This window comes from Corvus cornix, chromosome 3, assembly GCF_000738735.6.
Source record: "Corvus cornix cornix isolate S_Up_H32 chromosome 3, ASM73873v5, whole genome shotgun sequence".
NCBI classification, from domain to species: domain Eukaryota; kingdom Metazoa; phylum Chordata; class Aves; order Passeriformes; family Corvidae; genus Corvus; species Corvus cornix.
This window is the reverse complement of record NC_047056.1, coordinates 21,344,300-21,354,934: the sequence shown is the minus strand read 5'-3', so window position 1 is coordinate 21,354,934 and position 10,635 is coordinate 21,344,300. Positions and strand designations below refer to the sequence as shown.

General features: G+C 37.6%; 1 long non-coding RNA gene across 2 annotated transcripts; it reads right to left on the bottom strand.

Annotated features, from left to right (window-relative positions):
• Positions 1–686: 686 nt before the first annotated feature.
• Positions 687–10,542, bottom strand: LOC109143788. 2 transcript variants are annotated; one of them, XR_002044147.3, is made up of 5 exons: positions 9,376–10,542; positions 8,590–8,761; positions 2,060–2,150; positions 1,181–1,216; positions 687–1,097 (listed from the first exon to the last, which is right to left on the bottom strand). It is a non-coding gene; the product is annotated as an uncharacterized LOC109143788 (long non-coding RNA). The 2 variants fall into 2 exon arrangements; XR_002044148.3 differs by having other exon boundaries at positions 2,076–2,150.
• Between the last annotated feature and the right edge of the window lie 93 nt (positions 10,543–10,635).

Sequence of the window (10,635 nt, the reverse complement as noted above, 5' to 3'; positions counted from 1 at the left end):
AACAGGTGTTGAACATACCACACCAAATCAAGTAGGCTTAAGAGCAATGTGAATATTAGAAATTATGTGTAGATGCTCTTGTGCATCATAGCTAATGGGCAATTTGCAAAATTATTTTTGCCTGAAAAACTACACTTATTTAAAATTATCCACATTCCAAAAATAATCCACATTCTAGAAAGTATGTACAAAATACCTCTGGTACCAATGGGCATCTACAGAAATGTCAAAGGCAGGTATCCCTTTAAAATAACTGTGATGCCTTGAGGAACTTAAGGACTCTTGCAAACAGGGAAAATTATTAAAAATAGTGATAAATGAGAATTGATACTATTTTGGAATTGGTGTTACTGTTTGTTTCTTGTATACCTTACTGAAGGAGTAAGTGAGCAGATTCACTGGAGTCAGGATTACTCAGGTTATTAATGGTAAGAGGATCAGGAGCTGAGAGAGGGAGAAATAGCACAGATTCGTGATTTTGATAGATAAGTAATTGTATTTAAACACTGTACATGGAATCACAAGCCTATGCCTTACCTCTGGCATAGTAATATTATAATTACATTTTGCAAGCACTCCTTTTCATCTGAGACTCTCAAACATTTTACAAGCACCACACCTTAATGAAGTAAGTAATTATCCCCATTTTACATATGGCTACACTGAGGCACTAAGAAGTGACACCATTTAAGATTTAAACTTGAATTGTACTTGACCACAAGTACAACTGTACTTGTAGATATGAGAGCTTAGAGTAACAATCTGGAAGAAACATCAGGTGTCAGGATGAGATGATAAGATGGATCATGGAGTCGCTGTGCTCTGAACTGATACAGAAAAGGGATTTCCTTACTGAGTAGAAAGTTGCAAAAGAGGGTAGTAGGATTCAACTTGTTTGTTTGCTGTCCTGTTTTCCCCATGCTGGGCCGGGTATAAGGATGCTGTTTTTAACACAGTAGTACTGACTTGCGCATCTATGCCTCAAGGTGGTGTGCTGGCTCCCCAAAGCCTTTTAGTCGAATTCCTGGTTTGCAGCTGGTCACTTTCACTTCCTCAGGTCTCTCTGCATTCGAAGTAGACTTATTTAGGGACCTTAACTGCAAAGGAAACGTTTTTACAAGAATCACTAACACGTTGAAGGAAGGCAAGATTTGTGGGGGAGATTTGACATATTGGTTACCTGCAAGATTGGGTCCCCTAGAAGAGATCAGATTACCTAGAATAAATAAAATCATACTTCTTATCAGCAAGAGCAACGTCAGCTCAACAAACTGCAAAATAAAATACATCGCAAATTTACCCAAGCAAGAGAAGCTCCCGAAACTGAGAATGGTGATGATCATTACTTTTCATGACATTACTTAATGCAGTGATTAATATGTGTATTAGACTCTCAGAGACTGTAGCAGTAGGTGCTTTAAAAATCAAGCTTCCCAGACATTATAGCCGGGTTCTGCAAAGAGGTTTCGATAAGCAAATCTGCTGTGTTGGTGGTACTACAGTTTTCTAGGACCATTAAAACCTGGAATCTTTACATACATCTTTGTTCCTTAAGAGCAGGCAGGAGTGTATGAATTTGGGATTAAAACTAACAGTTCTTATCTGCTAGTTGGGGAGTGATTTAATAAAAGACTAAAACTAGTGTAGGTGTTACTCAAACTGTTTCAAGAATTGGAGGTAAAAGTGATACAAATTATTGATTTGGTTCCAAGTGCCTGTGCTGGTTCAAATTTGTCCAGAAAACCTTGATGGTTAATCTTGTATCAGTCATATGTGGGCTGGATTATGTATTGTCTTTCTATGCTGCTAGAGAATTTTACAGCAATTTTTTTTACCTGAAAACACGACACCTCTAAATTATATTTAGAGATTTTATTGACTTGCCATAATGATTTATGAACTCTATCTCAAAAATATTTCCTCTGCTCTGGTATAATTTAATTTTTATACTGGATCCTTTTACAGTATCACCAGGATTATTGTATTAAATGCTCTACAAAACAGAAACATCTAAATAGCATACAAATAGAAACATCCCAACAAATGGGAAATAACTTACTGACATAGGACTGTACCTCAGCTACCTTAGCTACCAGTCTTTGGCCTGATGTTGGGCGTGTAGCAGCACATCCCTGTGTCTGTTTTCTTGTCTGAAAATTGAGAAAATGATAGTGATCTTAGGAAGGTGCTTTTTGATTTCCAGATGAAAGCAACCTATAGGAGAGATATATTATTTAAATTTTTGTACCTAAATTTTGGATTTGGTAGGCCTGAATGTTGTCTCAAACCCTCGTGAAAATAAAGCCCAACACCATTCAGCTTGACCAAATGGTCAACTATCAGCAGAGGAAAACTGACTTTATCTATGTCAAAATATAGGAGACATTTATTATGAAACTGTGCAATGAATTTTGAAGTGTCTTAGCACTTTGCTAGCAAAACCTGTATTAAATGTATTTTGAGTATGTTAAAGAATCTTGTTATAACGTGGAAAAAATCTCGGTCCTTGTTGGTTGATGAAACCGTCATAACCTGTTTCATACAAAACTGTCTTTAAACTGTGCTTAAGCAACAGCTGGTGGTTTCTCCTGTGAATAGTAGATGATGTTTCATTAGCTTTACAGTCATCTACATTACAATCAAATCAAAGAATGCAGTTGCAACACATTCCCAATTTGTATTGTAAATGTGACCCTAACAGTGTTCCTAAAATCTCTGTCATGTGCTACAGCTGGGTACACTGACCTGATTGTAATGTAATGAGCAGAAACTTAGTGCACTAGCAGAAATTCCCATTCCTAAAATTATGTTAGTTCTTTATAAATTGATACTTTCAATGTTTGAAGCTTACCACAAAAAAGATTTACTTCTCTAGTATCCAGTGCTCTCATTAATTATTCCTTTTAATAGTGCTTCTCAAAATCATCTCTTAGAAAAGGAATTTGGATTGCACAACCTTGGAAAACAAACCTGTTGCTACCAAGCATGAGCTAACATGTTGTAGTACTCTGTGGCTTATCACAAGTAAGCCAGCACCCAGTTTTGTAGTCCAGAAAAAGTTTTGGTTGATTATCTGTGCAAATAAACTACACTGTGTTGAATATTCTAGTTTGCTTAGAGTTGTATTCTGCCTGAGGACTTGTTTAATACCTGTGTCTCTTTCTAGCTTTCCAGTAAGGGCAGTAAAACAAAATACCTTTTAGTATTTGCGAGTAAAGTAATGAACTTTGATTCCGTGGTTGCCAGTACTCCCAAAAGGGGTTTGGGACGACAAATACAGTTTACTGTGCAACTGTTACTGCTGTCCAAGGTAGGGTAGTCCAATGACGGAGTGAATAACATTTTTATAGTTTTCATGGATTACCAATTTGGATATTTTTGAACATACCATTTAGCATGGTATTAGGTCCTCCAATTTCTTTAAACAGTGGCCTCTTGAACAAAAAACAAAAAAAAACAAAAAACCAAACCAAAACCAAACCAAACAAAAAATACTAGCTTTTAGCAGAACTTAGTTTTTCACTGTGCCTTGAAGTCAGTAGAAACCACTGATTCGTAGATGCTTTAGTGGCTGCCCACTTTCTGATAATCTTCATGCATCTCAGCATGGATTTATGTGTCTGACTGTGGGCACCCCATTGAAAATACTTTGTTGGCACTTAGAGGTAAATGATTTCCTGAGAAAGCAAAGAGCTAATGTCATAATCTAAAATACGGGTTTGGGACTTTCACAAACCTGTGTAACTTGAATTGAATCATTAATGTTTGCTTATCTCTATGAAATGGGTCTAAGACCATGCTTGGATATGAAAGTAGTCTGAAACTCCATATTTTAAGGTTTTCTGAATGATTTTCTAAAATGCAGTGTAAAAGACTAAAACCTCAGCTAGATGTATCTCAGCTTTTTGGAATCTGTATATTGTTTCTAAAAGAGCTCTGATTCTTATTCTCACTTCTGGTCAAAACAAACAGGGAACTTGCTCTGAGAGCAATTTGGGATGCAGAGAGGTGTATATATAAATATTATTTTCTATGCTGACTATCATTTATGTGATAAGCTAGATGCTGTGGAAAGACTTGAAATACATACAAACATTTTCCTGGAAAGGACTAATACAAAAGTAGTATAGGAAGTATCAATAAACTCTTGGCATTTAGACTTGGAAGAGGTGAGGAAATCAAATGATAACCAAAGTCATTAAGATGTAGAAAACAGTTGTTTTCTCCTTCCATACTTAGTCTGTTGGATCATTTCAGTTAGTGGCTCATAAACTATGGCTTTTTGAGATGGGTTTCCTACTACAGTTAGTTGAGTGACTAAAAACTCACTCTAGACCTTGCCTGTAAAAATGGCAGAAGTAATGTTGAGGTGGTTATGGTGAGTATAGGATAAGGAAGTGTACTTTTGTCTTATCTAGTCAAACTTTTCCCAGAGAATCACTGGAAGATTTTAGAGACAGCATTAAGATAGGTAGAAGCTAATAAGTGATTTGATTAGCTTGTCATGAATGGTTTAAGGTTCTTATGGTTTAATGGTTCTTAATTATCTCACTGACTGATAAATTGTTTGACCAGTGAGTGAACACAACACAAAGCATGATTAGAAGATTGTCAGATAAGTACCTGCATAAAAGTTACACATACATATAAATTTATATACATATATATATTACAAATATATGTGTATAATCAATAACAGTGGAATTTACTCCCAATGGATTCTTGGTTGTTCAAAGACCAATATGTCAGCTTAATCCCTGGGTTTCAGGCTGCAGACACATTGTAGGTTTAAAGCTCCATGTCAGTGGCCAGGTTAAGTCAGATGGCAAGCAGTCAGCAGGGCTGAAATGATGTAAAGATTTAACCTTTTAACAGCAATAATGATGAGTGGAAACGCTTATCTAAGTCTTGCACTGAGCAAGAAATTGGAAGCTGAACAGGAGATACCTGCAGATAAGCCATGTGATATATGAAAGAATTCAGTGTGCTGAACATGTCCTTTAGTGGTCTGGTGACTCCTGTCAAGTGTGAGGGAAAGGTATTCTTTCCAGGATGATCTAGTAGTGTGCCCAAGCAGGTGGAACACCATGGAGAAGGGTATCCAGGACCTGAGAGAATGAGTTGTGCTGGAAGAAATCTATAGGGATTCAAATAGAGAGCAGTCCCGTGTAGATCCAGATGAGATCCAGTGTACACAATCCGTGAGGCAGAAGTTTGTACAGAGCTGCCTTTCTCCACTTCTGGAAAAAAAAGAAAACTAAACAATAAAGCAAAAAAAACCCGTCTGCAGGTTTGGGTTTTTTCCAGAAAAGTTCATATTGTTTTTGTTTCAGAAGCCTCATTTATTTTTAAAGTGTGTGGGTGCAGCCTCAGCTTCTGTGAATGATGTGTGCAAATGCAGAGACCCAGTGTGCAAGTGGCTCAGAAGGTAACACCCACCTGTCAACAGTCAGTCAAGGTTATGTTTTGCCAGAAGGAAAAATCATGCCAAACACAATCTTTGTTGGCAGAAATTATTTAAGGGTGAATGAAACAGAAATTTGGAGTTCCTTTAAATGATACGCTACTGTGACAGAGGTGAAAGTAATTACTGACAGAACTGGTGTTTCCAAAGGGTATGGATTTGTATCTTTCCTGAACAATGTGATGTTCAAAAAAGAATAGAATCACAAATCAACTTCCATGACAAAAAGCTGAAACTGGAGCCAGCGATTATAAAGCAACAAAACTTGCATTCTTATGTGCATCCTAGACCATAACAAAGGAAAAACCAAGTATGAACTCAAGACTTCAATTTAGGTAGTTCAAAGGAATGGGATGTTCAAACTGAAGATAAAGCATAGCTAGAACAGCCATGATAAATGATCAAGAACTTAGAATAGAGAGGCCAACAAAGAAGAAAACTCAGACTTGTGAAGATAATCATGCAGATATCATGGCTGTATACCACTGGGAGAGATGGCCTTTGTGGAAAAGAGAAATTAAGAAGTATTAAAAAAAAAAGTAGTAAAGTAGTTAAAGGTGATAGAGGGAGAAAATTATTGAATGTAAGCCAAAGAAAAAACAAATCTTAGACAGGTCTGACAAGAAACAGAGGTAACCTAACTTACCAGCTGGCATTTTCTAAATTCCCCATTTTAAAAAAGTGGTGGTAAAGGTGGAAGGAGTCAGAGATGGCTATAAAAAAGTACATGCCTTTTAGATTATATGTAGTACACTTCTGTCTTAACTGCTTTTCTCAATAGATAGAACAGAGTGATACTCACAGTAGGAGTACTTGTGTGTGGTTAAGGGTACAGATCTAACAAAAATGGGGGCCGAAGGAGATGCAAGCTATAGATCTGTGAAAATTAGGAAAGAGTGGACCACAAAGGATACATGTTCCCATCTTACCAAATGCACTTTGAAATCTGATAACTCATTGCCCATAAGATATAACAGTATTTGATAGTACCATGACTGTATTTTTTTGTGTTAACATATGTAGCATGAAACATTTGCTTGATATCGTCATTTCTGGTTGGCAACAGAACTACAAAGAGAGAGAAATAACCATTGGGAAAAAAAAAAATGTTCCAATCTTATTTACAGTTCAGTAACTGGTAATTTGAAGCCTTAGACAATATGGACTTGATGTGTCACATCATAATGTAATTGCTGTAATTATTTATCATTTTCTTAACTGTACATCAGCCCTTTAAGCATTATGCTAATGGCTGTATTCATAGTGTTTAAAAATAATGTTTTTAGAACAGGAAAGAAAGACATTAATACCTTTTCACTACTGTAACTATTGCTATAGCTACAAACCCTTCTTCAGATGGGACGGTATGTGTTCACTTACATAAAAAAACATTTCTTTTTATATGTTTGCTTTCTTCCTCCACCCTTCCAATATACTAACAAGTGTTAAACAAGTAACATTTACATTCAAAGATAACATTTACTAACATCAACTAACAAGCAGCCAGGTTTTCAATCCTTTATATGGTTAAATAATTTACTATTTTTTGTTGCAGTGGGTCTACCCTTGGAACTGCCCAGCAGCTTTAAATTCAGCAGTTAACACTTCTGCAGAAGTTTGTAGATTATTTAAAAATTGCAATAATGCAATGCAATGCATGTAAAGGTCAGAAAATACTTTCCTGTAATGAAAATTATTCAGAGTAATTGCCCTAAATATATCAGGGACTTAACTGAAAGCAGAAGCTGTAAGATAGTTTTACCCCTGTAAAACGCACTGATTATAAACCACAAGAATTCATTTATTGTGGAAAGGTTTCTTATTACCATTTGTCACAGATAGGTGTTAGGGATTAGAGCACAAGGACTTAGGGGCTTGTTGCATGATGTTTTAACTCATTTAAGCTGGTGTCCCCACAGCCCTCTTTACTCTCTCCTGCATATCCCTGTTTCACCTGCTGAGCTGGGACAGGCATTTATCTGACCAGACAATGCAGCACTTTACAGCCCAGTGTATATGTGTACATGCTGATGCCACCAGAAAGGTCTTTGCTTGACATAGTACCACTTACCTGGCAGTTCAGGTCAGCACCAAAGTTGTCACAAAGGAGCAGTGGCAGCACGCAGGTGGGGGACAGGAGGGAGGGTGGCAGTGCGGCAACATTGCCTGTAGGTGTTTTAAACTGTCAGGAGCCATACCTGTGGGTCCCTGTCCAGCACCTGCCTGTGATTCACTCTGTCACCTCAGACAAGCCAGGTAATCTCAGTCACCTTGTCAGTACTAGGAAACCTCCCTGCTGGTATTCGCTAGGCTGTACTAGCCAATGTGATCCCGAACAATAGAGCAACTGTGGGTATTTTATCCACTAATACATTAATCCGGTTCACCTTGCACAGGTGTCAGCACTTCAGTAACAGTTTCCATTGGTACATAAAAAATACTGTAATACTCACTAGAGAAACACCCCCCTCTCCTTTGGGAACAGAGTTATAATTTGTGGTATGTCATGGTCCCTGATTTTGTTAATAAACTGTGAGAAAAGATTGTGCAGATCACTTCAACCTTTTTAAAGAGCAAAAGGCAGTTAAGAAATCTAAGGCGTAAGGTCTCTATGCATCCCAATGGAATCCACCTTAACATTCATTCTGTTCACCAAACAAGGTACGTGTTCTGTGAAAAACCACGTAGAATAGGGAATCTAAGGGTGTATAAACAACCAAACATTGTCTTTTACAACAGTAGCTCTCTGGTTTTTCCTAGTGCAGACTTAACTTTGCAGCTGCAGTATTGACACCTAAACTGGCACCATCTTCTCAGTCACCTTCATGCATTGGCAGAGATGGGGAATTTTGTTTTCCAGAGGCAAGAGGCACCACTTAGGGTGGGGTTTAGGTGAGGCTAAGGAAAATGATCCGTCTTTCTCCTCTTTCACACGCAGCCTGGCAGAGTGTCTGCCTCTGGTGCCTCCGCAGGGAAGTTGGGAAGGTGGAACCCCATCAGACAGAGTGCCTGGACCATTTATCTCTTTCCCTGGGTGAACGGGGTTGCTACAGCTCTTCAGGTGCTCTTTGATGTGTATATGCATTTATATCTATGTGTGCATATGTATTTATATATACACTTACATGAATTTGGACTTTCCTGGTGGATTCTGAGTCTGGTAAGGAAGAATATGGAGGAAAAGCTCCATCTGGTTTCTGCCTCTTGTAGTATCCAAGTGGGGGGAGGTTTTCTCATTGAACGTTCTTTTCCTTTCTTTCCCTTCTGGTTTTGTTCCATCACATGCTCTGACATAAGCTGTAGCAATACAAATTCAGTCTTTAATGGCTTTTGTATTCTACTTACTGTTCTGGCCCCTTACTAGAAATTGTAGTAAGGAATGCAGGTGAGAAAACATAAATGGTGATTTTTAGCACTTGGCAAAAACTGAATGGAAGTTCAAGGACAGAGAAAAGCCAATTCACAAGACTTGAGGTAGTTTTCTCTGCTCAAAATCATGGGGAACTCTACAATAGGGGATTTTGAGAGCCTCTTAGAAAGACCTTAGAAATTCTAGCCAGTAGAGAATAATGAAAATAATTACAAGTGTTAGGCAAACTGATTGTTGCTATTAACACCCTTTATAACTTCTTATTATTTTTTCAGAGTATTTGATCTTTTTCTTGTATCTCATAGTTCAATCTTACATTTACTAGTATTTTCATTCTTATATTTACTTCTATTAATTAACATATTGATACTTATGAAGCTACTGTAAAAAATAAGGTTGAGGTGGCAAAAGAAAAAGCAAGTTTCTGTACTCATTATGAGTCTTTTTATCTTTCATGATAATTAGTTAATTCCTGCAAAAGTTACATAACAGTTGTCAAATATGAAAGAATTAATTTGTAAATCATTAACCCAGTACAAACCTGACCATTCTTAGAAATCAGCTTCAGAAGAAGTTTGACATACTTAAGTTGACAACAGTGTTCAGGTTCCCTTTTTTTAGCCTCAGTTATCCAGATATGAATCAGACTGCATCTTCAAAGCTCAGCACACAGCAGCTGATTTTCATTTTTCATGCCTTGTAAGAACCCTGAAGGCTGTCTCTACTCATTCTTCCCCTTCTGAAAAATATGCCACCAGTCTTGGAAGTTGAAGCTGTTTCACTGAAGCCTTCCCTGAGGGATTAATCATGATGAACTAGTTTAAATGCTAGGGCTCCATGTCTATCAGTCGTCCCACTGTAATATCATCTGTAGAAAATGAAAACTCTTCAATTTTTTCAATTGATTATGTAACATTTGTTACTGTCCAATGGGAAACACTTGTTGAAAATAGCATATAATGAGTATTTCATTCTTATAGAGCATTTGCCCCTTGTCCACCAAGTAGAGGATCCCCTTCAGTTCAGACTGGTCCTCAGCTTTCATGAATTATTTGGCAGTACTGTGTGAGGGTTTTCAATTCCTCTAAAGTTGTTCCTGCTCCGCTGCTGTTTGTGCTCTTCCCTCAGGAACGCCTGCACAAAGTTCACCATGGAACTTTCTAGCCTGTTTGATTGGTTTGGTTTTTCCTAATTGTAATTTGTGAAGAGGTATTTATGATGGATCAGTTCCATCATTGCAATGGCTTGTTTTGTTCGGGAGATAGTTTGGAGATGTTTTAACAATGTGCTGGTGAGTTTGTTGTGCCATATTTATTTATAATAGGAGTTCTCACCAGCCGACTGGTGAGCTGTTTAACTTCTCAGGGAAGATTTGTTTAACTCGATTTCCTAAATATGATTAAAAGAACAGTGCTTTAGTAAATATTCTCAGAACGATTACGAGAGGCAGGATGTTTAAACAGGTAAAATGATAATCAGATCATAGAATCACAAGTCACAGAATCTGATGGAAAGGAACATTGCGCTTCAAATCCAAAACTCCCCTCAGAGAGGCAGTTGGGGGGTTAGGGAGAGGAATACCAGAGGGTTTGAAAAACCAGTGACAAGTACCCAGGGAGGTCCACAGGAACATGAGAATCCTTCAGCCTTCAGTGTTGCCATGTCTGTTCTATGCTCCATGTTAGACCATACTTACAAACTATTTGGGGCTTTATGAATGTGTTTGTATTTCTGGGTAGAAAATGTGTAATACTGGGCTAACTTGCCTCCCTTCGCCTCAAAAAAAACTAAAGAAGAAACA